The 16,838-nt window shown below is 36.7% G+C and overlaps 1 protein-coding gene across 1 annotated transcript in view; it reads right to left on the minus strand.

The window, feature by feature from the left end:
• Window positions 1-14,023, minus strand: part of LOC145673748 (uncharacterized) — a 96,073-nt gene extending 82,050 nt beyond the window's left edge. Inside the window, exon 1 of the mRNA XM_081743493.1 lies at window positions 13,787-14,023. The gene's annotated coding sequence lies outside the window, so the exon portion shown is untranslated. The remainder of the gene's footprint in view (window positions 1-13,786) is intronic.
• Between the last annotated feature and the right edge of the window lie 2,815 nt (window positions 14,024-16,838).

The following is a 16,838-nucleotide window of genomic DNA, read 5'->3' on the forward strand; positions in this document are numbered from 1 at the left end:
TAACTGTTTTGTTAATTCGATCGAATATGTTATCATTACGGTTTAATATATCGGGAGTTCTAAAAGTGGCACCCACGGACTACAGAGCACTATCCTACAAGTCAAAATAAAGCGAAAAATAGGTAATAGTATACAACAGTTCCTCATCGTGTTCCGTACTCGAGGATAGTTCTTATTCTTGCACTACGTACAGAAATGGTGGTATGTCATGTACAAGTTTCAGTCGATAAGTAAATGAAAGTCGCTTTGTTATCCCATTTTCAAGTTCCTAGATCCTCAATGAATAATCCGTAAAAGACTGAGCTTCGTGAGTCCTCGGGAAATGATGAGGAACTGTTGTATACTATATCCGAAAAATATATACGAGACTTCGTCAAAAATACGGTGAATAATTTTATTACAAACAAAATAATATGCTTACTTGGAATTTGATTTAATCTCCCTCAAAGTATTGTCCTTGGCTAGCAATGCAATTATTACAACGTTGAGTCCGTGACTGGAAGCATTTCTGGAAGCCTTCTTTTTGAAGAGCGTTCAGCTGCTCTGTCGTGACCCTCTTAAGAGTCTTCATCCCAGCGAAATTAAAATACCGCTAATTTTACAGTAATTATGTGATATCTTCAAATAGATAAATGATAATCGAAATGTGGAACAAGAGCGCCCTAGACAATATTATTTTACATGAGAAACCGTTATCACGACTCACTTATCTGCTTCCGATTTCGAGCCATTTTGAAAATCGGCATTTATTTTCGCGTTTCTAAACAGCTGAAAACGGAAAGCCATTAGGTGACTTGTGATAATGGTACCTCACGCAGAATAATATTGTCTAGGGCGCTCTTGTTCCATATTTCAATTATCTTTTATCTATTTGAAGATATCACATAATTACTGTAAAATTAGCGGTCTTTTAATTTCGCCGGGATGAAGACTCTTAATGTCAGGAATATTGTCGAAACGTTTTCCTTTAAGCGCGGTTTTAATCTTTGGGAACAGACAGAAGTCACGTTATGTTATATCTGGAGAGTACCGTGGATATGGACAGACAGACGAATATTTTTTCGACTAAGAACTCGCGGATCGAAAGCAAGGTGGGCACGGATTGTTGTCGTGGGGAATAAGGAACCCTTTGCCCATTGAATCAGCGGTTAAATGCTTCTCATGGACCCATGGTAGATGTTTAGTTATTCGTAAAGCTCTCAAATAGTCATTTGCCTGTTTGAACATATCATTTGTGCCATTTTTTGCACGTCTTCATCTGTTTTTGACGTGGATGGACGTTTTAATCGTTGCTAGTTTTCGACCGATTCTTTGCAGCTTTTGAATCGCTCATGCACTTGTAAATGTCTTTGATGCCACCGCTTCATCTCTGTATACTGATTTTGACATTTCGTGAGCTTCTTTGGCATTTTTTTGCAGCTTAGAACAAAACTTAATGTTGGCGCGCAACAGACACTGTTAACACGTCCTCACTCTTCCACCTCTGAAAGCCAATTAACATGTCACTCGTTCAAACTCGACGTTGACTGTACCAAAAGTTCAGGCTACCGGGCTTACCAGTTAAAATGGATACAAAATTGATAGATGGCATTGTGCAACTACATTCATCGTGCTTTTTGATCATACCTTGTATAATTGTATACTTAGCGGGTTCTCGTCTAGAAACGTGAATTGCACTATTTGGCAACGTAACAGGTAAAGAACTATGGAATAAATCTACTGATCCATCAAGTACTTACATCGATGCTTTCCAGGTGACAGTTAAAATCGATAAATGTTGACACTAGCGCCACCTATTAGCGTAACAATAGATATAAGTACTTGCTTGGTTCGTGGAGCAATCCTAATGATTCAAAGTTAATCTAAGATGTTGCCACATAATAAAATTTTTTATTCCGCACAGAGGCTGAAGGAGGCCTCTGAGGGCATTACATTATGCAGCATTTTTGCTTTATTTTGAACTGTAGAATAACAATCTGTTGTCCGTGGGCGCCATTTTAAGAACACCTAATATACATGCCTTTACCTCTTCTATAGTATCATTAGTGATTACTATGATTCCCCAGCCTTCCTCCCTAGTATACTTCTTTCAATGTGTGATTTTTTTGCACAATGTCCTGAATTCAATTCCTGATGGGAAGGCATGAAACAACCTACAATGGTTCAATGTCACTTTAAACTTTATGTTCCGCCTTGTATGACCTTGATACTGACAAAGAAAGTAAATACAAATCTATCAACTATGGTCCCATATTTTTGTTTTTTTTTTTAGTTTAACGTCCCACAATTATGCTCATAGGCTAATATGGTGATGATGAGATGGATAATAGTGGTAGAATGACGAAAGTGGGAGGAAACAGGAGAATCCCAAGAAAATCCACACTGTGTTTGCCAACCACAAAGCTCAACTGATCCGGACTTGAATCGAACCAGATACATCACGCATCAGATATGAGCACTTTACTACTGACCTACTGCGGCCCCTATGTGTTTGAAATAAGCATCTAACATATCAGCATATATTTTATTTAATTTACGTTGACTTCCAGATCATTTTTTTTACATGCTTATAAAAATAGTTTTGGATCAAAAGATCCAAAAAGCAAAATATTTCAATGAAAAGTTTTCTTGTGAGCCTTATATCTGGAGAAATACATATAGTGTAGCCAAACCCAAACTATCACTTAATCCAGGCGGCCAGTTTTTAGCTATTCACTTTGACGGTAAAATTTAGAAGAGAGGGAGGAGGAGGAGATAGAAAAAAAATAAAACTTAACAACTCTTGAGCCACGAGACCGATCTCAATCAAATTTTCAACATAGATGAGGTTCAAACATAGGATGGTTTTTATCATATCATTTTGACGGTACCACTTAGAGGTGGGGGAGAAGAGGGAAGAGATAGGGGATATAAAAATAAATAAAACTTAGTAACTCTTGAACCACCCGACTGATTTTGATCAAGTTTTGAACATAGATAAAGTTCAAAGGTGAGATGTTTTTGTGATATCACTTTGACGGTAGAATTTTAGCAGAGGGGGAGGGGAAGGGGAGATATACAAAAATAAATTAAACTTAATAACTCTTGAACTATCCAACCAATCTCGATCAAATTTTCAACATTGATGAGGTTCGGGGCTGGGATGACTTTTATTACAAGTACAGGGTGTCCAATATAAAATGCAACCCGGAGTTTGGGATATTAGAACTTTTGATACACGAATAATGGTTATACCAAAATGAAACCTTGTTCATGTATATATTTTTAAACTAGGAAGTCACGATTGAAGTACACCAGGAACTACACAGTGTTGCCAGATGTAACCTAAAGTGTAAATCAATTTTTTTGCAAAACATGTAAATTGACTCATAACTCATACGTATGAATGTTCTGTCGTTAATTTTTAGTTTGTTTAGTTGGAGTAGCTTGGAAACTATGGAGCAGAAAAAAATTCATTTCCACCGATAACTAATCAGATGAGGCCTCTCTAAGGGGGAACTAGGAAAATCGTAGTTTTCGTAAATTAACACTCTGAATTGGCAATTTTGTTGATGTTTGAGTGCATCAAAAGGTGTATTAAGGATCTGTCTACATTATGCAATACCTGAAAACAATGAAAAACAAACTTTGAAATTATCATGATAAAATGTTTACTTACATGGAACCGGTAATACTGCTACTATCAGAAATGAGTTACCAGCTCTACAGCGGATGCTGCGAGTGTCCCCTGTTTTGATTCAAACACTGGTTCACACGTTTCACCAGGTTGGGAGTAACTTTACAAAGGTTAGAAGTGTTAATGTTCTCAATGGCACTACGAATGTTCGTTTCCAGGTCTTGAATAGTTCGAGAATTGTTCTTGTATACCTCTTGCTTTAAATATCCTCATAGAAATGAATAGCAGTGTTGCCGGGTGCATGATTTTCAAGTAAAAATTTTATCATGATAATTTCAAAGTTCGTGTTTCATTGTTTTCAGGAATTGCATAATGTAGACAGATCCTTAACACGCCTTTTGATGCGCTGAAACATCAGCAGGGTTGCCAATTCAGAGTGTTAATTTATGACCACGACGATTTCTCTAGTTCCCTCTTACAGAGGCCTCATCCGACTAGTTATCTGTGGAAAAGTTTTTTTTCAGCTCCATAGTTTCCAAGCTACTCCAACTAAACAAACTAAAAATTAACGACAGAACATTCATACGTATGAGTTATGAGTCAATTTACATGTTTTGCAAAAAAATTGATTTACAATTTAGGTTACATCTGGCAACACTGTGTGGTTCCTAGTGTACTTCAATCGTGGCTTCCTAGTTTAAAAATATATTCATGAACAAGGCTTCATTTTGGTATAACCATTATTTATGTATCACTTCAGTTTCAGAAGTTCTACTATCCCAAACTCCGGGTTGCATTGTATATTGGACACCCTGCATTTTACTTTGATGGTGCAACTTAGGGGAGGAAGAGGAGGAGGAGAGACATTTTAAATGATCGAAAATGACCAATATCAGTGTCGAATCTATAGTTTTCGAAGTCGCTGAGATGAACAGTAACACTTCTGATACCGTTTAAATCCAAATTCATTCGCGCAGATTGGGGGAGGAGGAGGGGGAGATATGTAAAAATGGTCGAATTTACCAATATTAGTGTCGAATCCACAGTTTTCAGTGTGGCTGAGATGTACAATGACACTTCCGATGCGTTGCCCTGCAATATGGGAAAGGGGAGCGGGGAGAAATATAGAAATCATCGAAAATGACCGATATTAGTTCCAAATCTATAATTTACGGGATCACTATGATGAACAGTGACACTTCTGATGCAACTTAAATCTAAATTCAGCTACGCAACATGGAAGGGGAGTGAAATGTAAAAGTCATAAAAAATAACTGATAGAGAGCACCTAAGTTATAGTAGAAAGTGACTGACTAACGAAACTTATTACTATTTCCTCTTAATTTAACCCAGCAAAGCGGGTAATTGAGGCTACTTGTATTATATAAAACTAATAGTTTGTGAATTTATGTTCTCCATTTTTTCTTTTGCAGTTGGCAGAAGTTATCCTGTCCATAAAACTGATAATGAATTACGAGTATTATTTTATGATTCATCATCGACCGCCACCTGATGATAGGGAAACATCTGCCGAAGCAGAGAGTAGAAGAGAATTGAATGATATCCAAGTTTTCCCATTGTTTTCAGCTTTAAAAGGAGGCATCATTGACGCGGTGAAGAAACTAAAAAAGTGCATCCCTCATTCTTCTGATAGTGCCTCTTCCAGACAAACATTACGAAATGCATAATGCAACATTTCTCAGAATACTAAATTTTTTTGTTTAAAAATTACAAGTGTACTTTATGAATTCGGCGAAAATAAATACCAAATTTTGTCGTGTGTTTTTGAAACAAGTTGTACTAATATGGGTTCAGTAGCATAACATTACAGTAACAAAGGTAAGGTAGAAAGTTCTATTTTCAAGTTTAAAATCAACAGTCAGTGAGTTGGTGAAGAAATGGAAAAGGAACAACAGAGTGCAGCAAATATTGAAACAGTATCTCTCGCAAATGAACATTAATGCATGATGTTACATGTTTGAAAATATAAAATTTCAATTTTAAAAAATCAAGTGACAATCTACTTTATCTGTTAGCTAAAAACATATTGTAATAATGTTATTTTAAACAACTTGTACTAATGTCGACTCAGTTACACAAAATTATAGTAATAAAGATCATATACAAATAAAATCTATGCGTCTTCTTCATCTTCCTACTTCGTTGCAGAGAAATATATAGTAGTTATAAAAAATTTGCAGGTCACTTCCTTCCATCTTCTTTTTTCCTTCCCTTTGTACTCGCATGGCTTGTATGATCGCCGAGGAATGTCATCCCTTATATGTGACAGGTTAAAATGGCCATAGATGCTGAAATCCCAGATATGTCCTAAACTACATGAACTGACATAAATTAAAGAGGGTACTTCCGTTTGACGTGGAAAGTTGAAATTTTGCATGGTTGTAGCTTTCCGGGACTAACCTACAGGAAAATTGCCAAAAGTGAATATTTTTAATTTTTAATTTCTGTAAAGGGGGATAAAGAAATTCCCATTTTTTTAAAATAGGAGTTTTCTTGAGATACAAAATCTTATCTTTTAGATAATTGAAATAGGAAAAGAAATTTGAAATTCGGTAGAATTGTGGGTTTAAGAGGCGCGAGACCGTAGGCCAAGCCCCCAGCAGGGCAAATTCAGAAAATATGAAGAGCAAATACACGAAATTCACTATTGACTCAAAGGCTGATACATAAGAGATGCGAGGCCGTAGGCCGAGCAAACGCGGGATCGTGGGGCGGAGCCCCTAGTTAGCCAAAGCTAGTCTGTATATATATAAACGAAAGTGACTACCTTTCTGACTCTTGAGCGACGCGACCGATCTCGATGAAGTTTGTCACATAGATGAGGGTTGGGCGTGGGATGATTTTTATAATTCCACTTTGATGGTTCAACTTACTGGGTGGATCGGGGGAGATATATAAAAATGATCAAAAGTGAATGAGACTACATTTGTGACTTAATAACTCTTGAACCACCCGACCGATCTCGATCAAATTTTCAATATAGATGAGGTTTGAGTCTGGAATGTTTTTTCTTATTATTTTACATTTACGGTGCAATATAAGGGAAGGGAAAGAAAGATATTTAAAAATTGTCGATATTAGTGTCGAATCATAGTTTTCGGGGTCGCTGAAATTAACAGTGGCACATACCATGACGTTTGGATCTAAATTCAGCACCGCAACTTGGGAGAGGAGGAGGGGGAGATATATAGAGGAGTTGTATATTTAAAGTTTTTATTTCAACCCAGCGAATTCGTAATCAGCGCTAGTAGTTCCTAATACATCATAGCTTTCCCATTTTTTCAATCGCTGTAGTTTATAAAATACGTTGAAATGCTGCATTTACGGACATGTCTGCATTTTGAGAGTAAAAATTTCCCTTCACATGCGGTATTCAAAATTCACAGATTTGTTCGCATTTACTAAGCCCAAGCACGGGCGAACCCACAGGGGGTCCACGGTTTCGAATAATTTCCGTAACTTTTAATTCAACAGCTCATATAATACGATTTACTTTCTCCCAAAATTTACTTCGCTTATTAATAAGGATCTGGAAACAGCAAATTCTATTTGTAAATAAAATATGATTTCAAAATCATCATCATCATAGGTATTTGCCACTATTGGCAGGTCGCTTGCTGTAACTGAAAAGCTTCCATGCTCCAAGGTCTTCCGCTAAGCTCTTCGCCTTCACCTACGATTTCTGTGTTTCGATATCTTCCATTATTGTAGTCTCCTTTGTCCCCTTCCTCTCTTTTCTGTCACCATACTCTCTAGTACGTCCCTCATGATATTGTTCCTTCTTAGCCATTGTCCCAACAAGTTTCTGTTTCTCTTCTTAATAATATCTAAAATTATTCTCTTCTTTGCCACCATTTCTAACATTCTCTCATTCGTTTCCCACTCGGTTAATTTTGTCCATTCTTCTCCACACACACACATTTCGAAAGCTTCCAGTTCATTAATTATTTCGTAATGTCCTTATTTCTGCCCTATACAGTACAATACTCCATACGAAGAATTTAATGAATCTTTTTCTCAAGTCTTTATTCAAGATCCCACAAAACAGACTTTTCTTCCTAATAAATCCTTAGCTGAACTACCACAAGGTTTGCATTAAAGGGATTTATGAAGGTTTAACTAATGTTACATTTCATTGGCCAATGAATTTGAAAGAAACTCAATTGTTTTAAATATTTTGTATCCAAGATAAGAACACATGCTTACCTTCTCCGTTTAGACTTTCAAAATGTTCTATGGTTAATTATACAAAAGTCTTATAGAAGGGTTATATCCGTATCTCTGGTGCATGGGATTCTTGTTTCGATTCCAGCTCGCGCCAAGTGAATTTTATGGTGAACAAACACCGTGTGGTGGTGGGTTTTCTCGGGGTTTTCCCGTCTCCTCTCACTCTCTTCATTCCACCATTTCATTCATTTCTCATCGTCGCCGTCTCTCCAGCCGGCATCGCGTGGGACGTAAAACTCGAAGATCTCGTATCCGTCTGTCCATACATCCTTTTGTCGACAGATATCAGAAAAAAACAGTAATTGATAGAAAGAAACAGTTTTATTGTATGAATTCATAATCTTATGGAAAGGTTCTGTGTCCTTTCTTTATCACCCATTAAAATCTTACAGTTTAACGTCCCACGAAAATGGCCTTTTAGGCTAAGGGAGCCGGATAATTAAGTCAAGTAAATGATGATGGAAGAAATGGTGGAACGATTATGTGGGAGGAAACGGAATATCCTGAGGAAATCCACATCAGCAGTAGAATCAGTCGGATGAATCGACGCATGAGAAACAGAGAAAACGACTTCTGTGTCTAGAGTAGTAAATTTGACAAAGACATAATCAAGTATGTGAAAAATGCTTTCCTATCTACCACAAACTTACTTGTCGGGGATCGAACCAGAGACCTTACACACAAGACGCAAGCGTTCTACTACTGAGCCACCCTGCCTCCGAAACAATCGTAAAAAAATAAAAAATGTTGTAAAACGCTCATCCCTTTTAAATGTTCCTTTGTTTGACCCCAATCCATATGAGTTTCTGGTAGACATCATCGTGTCTGTGAATTTTGTGAATGTTCTTCTCTTTCCTCCCACATTCTCATTATACCGATTCATCAATCTTCATTCAATTGCCTTAATCATCTGCTTCCCATATGATAATCGTTAGATGTTAAATTAAGAAATGTAATTTCATTCTTTTTGGAATGAAATTACAAATTTGTACAAGGAATTCTTGCATACAAAACGATGAAAGTCAGGTAGGAAAATTTTGGTAAATATATTTCCGTTTCACTGCGTCGTGAAGTCGCTTTTTCTTAACATAGTGTTGAACTAATATAAGAGATTTCCTTTGCGTACAGGTCTCAAAAAATATACCTTTTATAATAATCTGGAATGGGGTGGGGGGAATGGCGGAAACTTCATATCGAGAAACTGTATAAATTATATGTTTTACCAATCATCAAGTATAGGAGGCTCAGGTTTGTCAGGTTATGTAGCCAGGCTGGAAGAAGGTAGAAACGCTTTTAAAGTCTTAACTGGAAGACCAATCGGAAAACAACCATTAGGAAGACCTAGGCACAAATGGAAGGACAGTATTAAGATGAATCTCGCAGAAATAGAAATATAAAGTAGAAACTGGATCCAGTTGGCTAAGGACAGAAGTCAGTGGAGTGCTTTTGTGAACTCGGCATTGGACCTCTGGGTTTCATAGGAAATAGAGTTAATTAGTTACTTAATAATCTGGAATACTTGGTTAATTGACTGGAATGGAATGTCCCTCTACAAACACCAAAGTTATAAGAAACGAAATTACTTTTTAAACGGAGGACCGAATTACTAGTTGGGTTTGTATTACAGACAAGTGCCCCCACCGAGAATCTAGCCTGAGACCACAATCACAGGCAGCACGCGAAATAACCAATCGAGCACGAAAGGGTACAATCTCGTAAATGAAGTGAAATCTTTCACTTTAATATCCCACGTTCATGCCCTTTAGGCTAAGGATGAGTAAGACGTCGTGAAGATAAGCACCACCGCCAACAAGAAAAAATAATTTATCCTATGTGCGAAAGTGCTTACGTCTGATATCTCGTAGTAACCTCTCATGAATTTACATTCTTTCAGTGGTTAGCTGCTGTAAGTAGGGGGAGTCTCAAGGAATGTGCGTATTTATCCCTCTCTTTCAACAAGTATACGAGGAGGAATAGTAAAATATATACAGGGTGGTTCATAACAACACCGACAACTTTAGGGAGGTATTTCCTGACACCAAGGTAAGACAAAAAGTATAGACCAACCTGGGTGCACAAATGCTTCCTTTCAAAGGTGTAGGCTGTTGAAAACATGAAAAAATTAACTTTAAAGGTCCATAGCTCCAAATGTATTGGACTTAACGTATTCGGGTCAACAATTTAGTTAGGAAATAACATGTACGTATCCAAATATCCACGTTTCAGAGTCCTGCGGTACTTGCGCAACAATTTTTACAGAGGGAGTTGATGAGCACTTCAAATTATATCCCCGTAGCCACACTCCCTCTATAAAAATTGTTTCGTGAGTACCTTAAGATTCTGAAACATGTATTTTTGGATAGTGCACATATTAGTTCCAATGTGAAGTCTTGATCTGACTACGATAGGTCACGTCGTTTTAGAGCTATGGAAATTTAAAGTTCATTTTTTCATGTTTTCGACACCCTATAACTCCGAAAAGAAGCATTTGTGCACTCAGGTTGGTCTATACTTTCTGCCTTATCTTGGTGTCAGGAATCACCTCCCAAACGTTGTCGTTGTGTTGTTTTGAAACACCCTGTATATCTGGAAATATACTTTTTAAGATATGAATTCAGGTTCCAGTAATACGTCCAACCCCTGCCGCCTGCATTGAGAGCAGAGTTGTTGATATAGCTCTTCCTGTTTTAATATTGATCCTCATAAAGTAGAAGAAAAAAAAACGATAAGACAGCGATAAATAACATTTGGTGTAGATTGCATGTCCGTCGTTGCAAAAATAGTGAAAGAATAAGTGCTTCTGTTACCATTTCCGGTGCCAATATCGACAATGTAGATCAACAATGCTGCGATATAGTTTTTTTTTTTTTTTTTGTAATTTGGAGTCAATGTAAACAAGAATACAGGGTGGCCCAAAAATAGGCATACACCCTTCCATTGATCAAATATAACATTCTAGCTTATGGGTTTATTTACCACGGCTGTTCTGAGCTTAAGATATAAATGAAAAGGCTTTAAGAACAAATAATAAAGAAACTAAGTCTATCTGATGGATAACAATAAGAAATTAATATAAAAAGCAATGAGTTGATCAGTACCGGACTGTATAGCTACTTTTGGGGCACCCTGTAGACTCCATATCCATCTTTATCCCTCTACCGAAACCAAAACGGGAACATTTGCAATAGTTCAACTTGCAATATACAACCCCGTCCTCAGAAAGAGGGAAGGAAATGAAATATTTGAGTTTTACATCCTAGGGTTATGTCGGCTAGGCTAAAGAAGGCGGTAATGCTGAGAAATGAATGAAATGGATGAATGAAGAAAGTGGGAGAAAACGGGATAACCCCGAGAAGACCCACGCGCATGGTGTTTGTCCACCACAAAGCTCAGTTGGTGCGAGCTGGGATCGAACCAAGGACCCCATGAACCAGAGGTGACCACTCTACCACTGAGGCACTGCGGCCCTCCAAAGAGGGGAATAGTTTGGTAGAACGACCCTATTAGGATTAGAATTTAGATTTCTGGGCTTTCGAGATCTACGTCCGTGTTAGCCCGTCGCGTTTGAGGGATGACGTCCTTCGGTCATCACACTATCTGAGGAAAGGGAAGGGACGAATTAGCCTGGGACCTATATGTTAGGTACCATTTCGGCATTTGCCTAGCGTGAATGAGGAAAACCCAGGAAAAGCCTCACTCAGTATGGCTGGCTTGAAAAAGGTTTTATACTTTTTGGATCGAGTGTCTTTACCAGGAGTAGAACCCGGGACCGCTAGCGACTACGCTTCGCGGAGCCACAGAACGACCTTATGCATCCATCCACCCGTTTGTCAAAAGGAAACACAGTAAGAACGGTCAGATCGCGAAAAAAGCATAAAAAAATTAATTTAGGTTCCGATTCTTATAGCCTTCAGATAAAAGAAAACATATTATTAATAAAAACGAGTGAGTATCAAGGAATTTGTGAAATTAGAACTTGGGAGGAAACGGGATGGCCCCAAGAAAATCCACGAACTCGATGTTGTCTAACATAGGAGTTCTCAAACTTTTCCCTCTTCAAAGCATATGAATTATTAATACTTCCGTAAGTTAAAAGTACCACCAACAGCGGCTCGCGTAACGAAGGTTGAGAAACCCTGATCTAACTCAAAAGAAGTTTTTTGCAACTGCGTGGTTCCCTAATCCAGATCTCTTACAGGCGAGAAATTGAGGTGAAGAACGGCCGATACTGTGACGTTGGTCTTGAATGATAGACTGTGGAGTCGTCAAGTACCCAGAAAAAAAATGTGGCATACGCACGGTACATGCGTAAATCCTGTAGCTTTTGAACTTAACGTACGATTATATGTAACACCTAGCAGCAAAAGCATTACTGATAACGTATGTTTTGTAAGACTTTCTGTATAACTTTTCCATCTATACATATTTTCCGTACTAAACAAAAAACTGCCTATAGGCACTCAGGTCTCACAAGCAGATTGATGTATATAACATATAATTAACGTATGTAACATACGTATATGTACGAAATATACGGAAGACTTAAACGTCAGACATGATGTAACATCTAAGAGGGAAGAAGCCAGTACGTACGTAGCATATAGATAACGTATGCTCCGTAGAAATTTCTGGGCCCGCGGTGGCTCAGTCAGTGGTAGAGCGTTTACCTCTGATGTACAAAGTCCTTGGTTCGATCCCAGCTCGCACCAAGTAAACTTTGTGGTGGATAAACACCGTGTGCGTAGGTTTCCTCGGTGTTCTCCGGTTTCCTCCCACTTTCTTCATTCCACAATTTCCTTCATTTCTTACCATCACCGTCTCCTTTAACACAGCCGGCATAAATGTGGGAAGTAAAACTTAAAGATTTCATTTCGTACAGATTTCCGTAGTAAACTTATGGATTCCGTATATTGGCATAATATACATCTGTCCGGATAACGGATCTTTCTCAGTGAATTGTCCTAAGAATTGATTCCTCTCCCACCATTATCTCTCTATTGAAAGTACAAGTCGTAGAAATCTAAAAGATGGTACAAGAAATTAAATTTGAACTTTTGTTTCAGTAAAAAAACTTTCAAATACGTAACACACTCATTACAACATGAATACTGCTTCAGAAACGTCCCAGCAGTGATAGACAAACTTGTTTTTAGGAAAGAGCCAAAGATCTGAAAAATACTTTAAGAAACCCAGTGTAATTTATTAAAAACAAAAATGGCCACAATGGCTTCGTTCATTCTATTAGGAATAATGTCTCGGCCAGGACGGAATTTTCAGTAGGGCCGGATTTTGCTCGAAGGGCGTAGTTTGCCTATCACGGCTCTAGACAATACAAACCTATCAGCATAAGTATAGTTAACAAATAATACCGACACAGCTGAAATAGAAATGTGTATACCTTTTTACTAAAAGCAAATAAAACCAACAAAAGTACAAGAAAAACCACAATTTCTTTCCTTTCTTTTACCTACTTACCGCCATATTTGTCTGCTTCGGTGAAGGTGACTTGGCTTTAAGCTGTAAGTCGACGTCTCACTACTGAAAAAACGCTAAATTGCAATTCAAAAAAAATATATATCCACATTTTTTGGTAGGCGTTTGTAACTCTCAGTTTTTAAAAATATCAAATCGAGAAATTCTTGTTTTTGCTTATCTTGAATCTGTTATAAAGCTTTCAGAAGTCAATAGAACGTTTTGTTGGAAACAGCACTCCTAAAGTAAAATAAATTTCCCAGTAATATCTCCAATAATTTAATACTATTCTTACATTTAGTTTTTAATATTATCTAGGACAGTTTAGCTTATATAAATAGGTTTGCATTTTTCTAAAATAAATTGTTGTCTAAGCTTTAAAAAACAGTTAATTGCAAATTACGCAACTATCGAGATATTTCTACTTAAAAAAGTATAAATAATACTTACCTCAAAATGAGGGACACTCTCGCAAAAATTTGCCCTTCCACTTTCTATTTTCTTCCAAAATTTTCAAAATGTCCAGTTAATTTAGGAAAGAAATATTTTCCAAGTCCACTGAAAGTCTCGAATGAACTACAAGGAAGAACAGTTCAAAAATTCCAACCTCATGTACACACATACACACACACACACACTGACGCAAAAATTGCAACTCTGAGAGCGAATGTCACATACGTCCACTCTTCACCGTAGTCAACAGTAGAATGAGCTGAACTTCATGGAGTTCGCTTATAAGAAAGAAGCATATTACGTCATAAATATTCTCTATCCAATCAAATTTAGAATTTTTGCGCATAACAGATCACATATTATTGCGCATCCTTGCACAAAAGGAACCATGACGTAAATGCACTATTGCCAAAGTACGTATATGAATGAAAACAATAAGTTGAAGAGCAGCCAAACTTGTAGTTTCACTTATTTGCGCGGCAAACTTAAGTTTGACAACACCGCACTTTTGTGGCTCGCTGCCTGAAGAACAGACAAGCGAGTAACGTTTTTTTCTTTTTGGCGCGAAAATCTTCCGGTACAAGCAGACGATGTATAGCTACACAATTTAGAATACAGTCCGAATACAGTGATTCATCTAGTGCTGACGAAATAAATTCTTAAAGATTCTTTACTGATTATTATTATTATTTTGTAAGGATCAACGGCATACTCTGGTTATAAACTTACTGTCTTATTCACCATTAGAGAAATAAAGACCACTATATAAATTAGTCTGCGTGAAACTTAAGAGGTTTCAGAAGTCGCGCGAGAATTGTGTTTACCATCTTTTTAAATCTCTGATACACATGATTTTTTCTTCTTTTTTTGTGCGATTCAGGATTGTAAATGTTTACTAACAAATACAGGCAAAATATCAAGGGAGAAAGTACATGCAAATTTGAAATATTTATATGTATATCATGACACTATTTTGTTTCAAATCGAGCTCTTGAATTAAAATTAATAAATTGTATATCGTTTGAAAGAGCATATACTGTAAAAATATTTGTGCAGGTTTAATTTGACACCTAAGCTTAACAACGTTGCAAGCGACAATTTCTGTCACATTGAGATTTTAACACAAAAACGGTGTTGTAATAGAAGTTCCAATTCTATGTAACATCCTAGCTGACATAAAATAAAGGGGTACTTCCGACTGACATGGAAAGTCAAAATTTGGCATGATTGTAGCTTTCTGAGACTAACCGACAGGAAAATTACCAAAAGTGAATGTTCTTAATTTTTAGGGTGTCTAAAGGGTGAATGAAGAAATTCCTATGTTATTTAAATGGCTTTTTTTAAAAACCTATAATCTCATATTTTAGGTACTTTGAATCAGACTATAAAGTTGAAATTCAGTATGCTTGTACGTTTTTGTTAGCGTTACCTAAGGAAATAATTAAAAGTACAAAATTTTAAATTTAGAATGATTTTATTGGGAACTGAATGATCTTCTGCATGTTATTTATATGGGACATCTTTTATATCTCCAAATTATTGAGCACTTCCTGTAGAGCTACAATAGTTAAATTTGCAATGATTGTAGTTTCTGGAGACTAACTCAGAGAAAAATTGCCAAAAGTGAACACTTTTAAGTTTTAGGGGGTCTAAAGGGGCGATGAAGTGATTCCCCATGTTATTTAAATGGGCCCTTGTTTTGGATTTATAATTTCATCTATTAGGTACTTGTAATTGAAATAAAAACTTGAAATTCGGTATGCTTATACGTTTTCGTTAGCGTTAACTAACTAAATTGTCAAACTAAAAGTTTCCAAATGTAGACTGGTTTTATAGGAAACTGAAAAATCTTTCCCATATTATTTATATGGGACATCTTCTACGCCTCAAAATGTTTTGGCACTTCTGGCAGGATTAGAATAGTAAAATTTGGTATGATTGTAGTTCACCGAGACTAATCCTCAGGAAGATTGTCAAAATTGAATGTTTTTAATTTTTAACGGGTATAAAGGGGGGATGAAGAAATTCCCATGTTATTAAAATGGACGTTTTCTTGTGGTACAAAATCTTATAGTAGTAGGTTGAAATTGTTGATAGTTGAAATAGGAAAGGAAACTTGAAATGTGGTAGAATTGTGTGCTTAAGAGGTGCAATACCGTAGACCGAGTAAACTTGCGGGTCAGGGGGCGAAGCCTCCAGCTGGGCCAAATTCAGGAAATGTAATTAAAGAGCAAATGCACGAAATTCACTCTTGATTAGAGATGCAAAAAAGCCGGCTTTTTTGAATCGATGTTTTTTTTCACATAAAAAGCCGGCTATTTTGGGAAGAAAACGAGAATTTTGGAAATATTGGCTTTTTTCATTTTTATGATTTTTCTATCTAAATAGCTTTCTTATAGTATATTCTATAGTTAGATAAGAATTCCATGACCTCAATGCGATATTTCGCTCTGAAATTCACCATCAAGATGGATGGAGCACATGTTTTACGAATTAAAGCTAACATGAAGAATGTAGTATTTGAGGGCAAATTTTAGAGGCTATTTAACTTTATTTTAACTTTTGAGTTATCGACATCTTTTTTCTTCTTTAGATCATTTTAGTTTGTCATCCGTGTTTCATTTCTAAGAGCTTTTAGTACTCTAGCTTCTAGCGCAAAAGTTAAACTTGCCCGTTTTTCTATTTATCCGTCAAAGCGTACGTTTTTCAATATATCCGTCAAACCGTACTTCCAAATTTCTGTTATACTGTAGTTGTGAAGTGATTTAGCAATAATTTTCCGGACACAACCTTGAATACCAATTTATACAAATAATCAGTAGCAGATTTAGAAAAGTACTTTAGGAGGGGTTTTTCTGATTGTTTCGTTTTCTAAAAAACTCCTAATTTTATTTGGGAGGTGCTTGAAGTTTATGAGTACAGGCATAACTAATATTTCGTTTCGTTTATATGTTTAGCAATAATCTTCCGGATACAGCCTTAAAGATCATTTTATACTGAGAATCAGTGGCGGATTTAGAAAAGTATTTTGGGAAGGGTTTTTCTTACT

This window comes from Thermobia domestica, chromosome 17 (genome assembly GCF_964235325.1).
Source record: "Thermobia domestica chromosome 17, izTheDome1.hap1.1, whole genome shotgun sequence".
NCBI classification, from domain to species: domain Eukaryota; kingdom Metazoa; phylum Arthropoda; class Insecta; order Zygentoma; family Lepismatidae; genus Thermobia; species Thermobia domestica.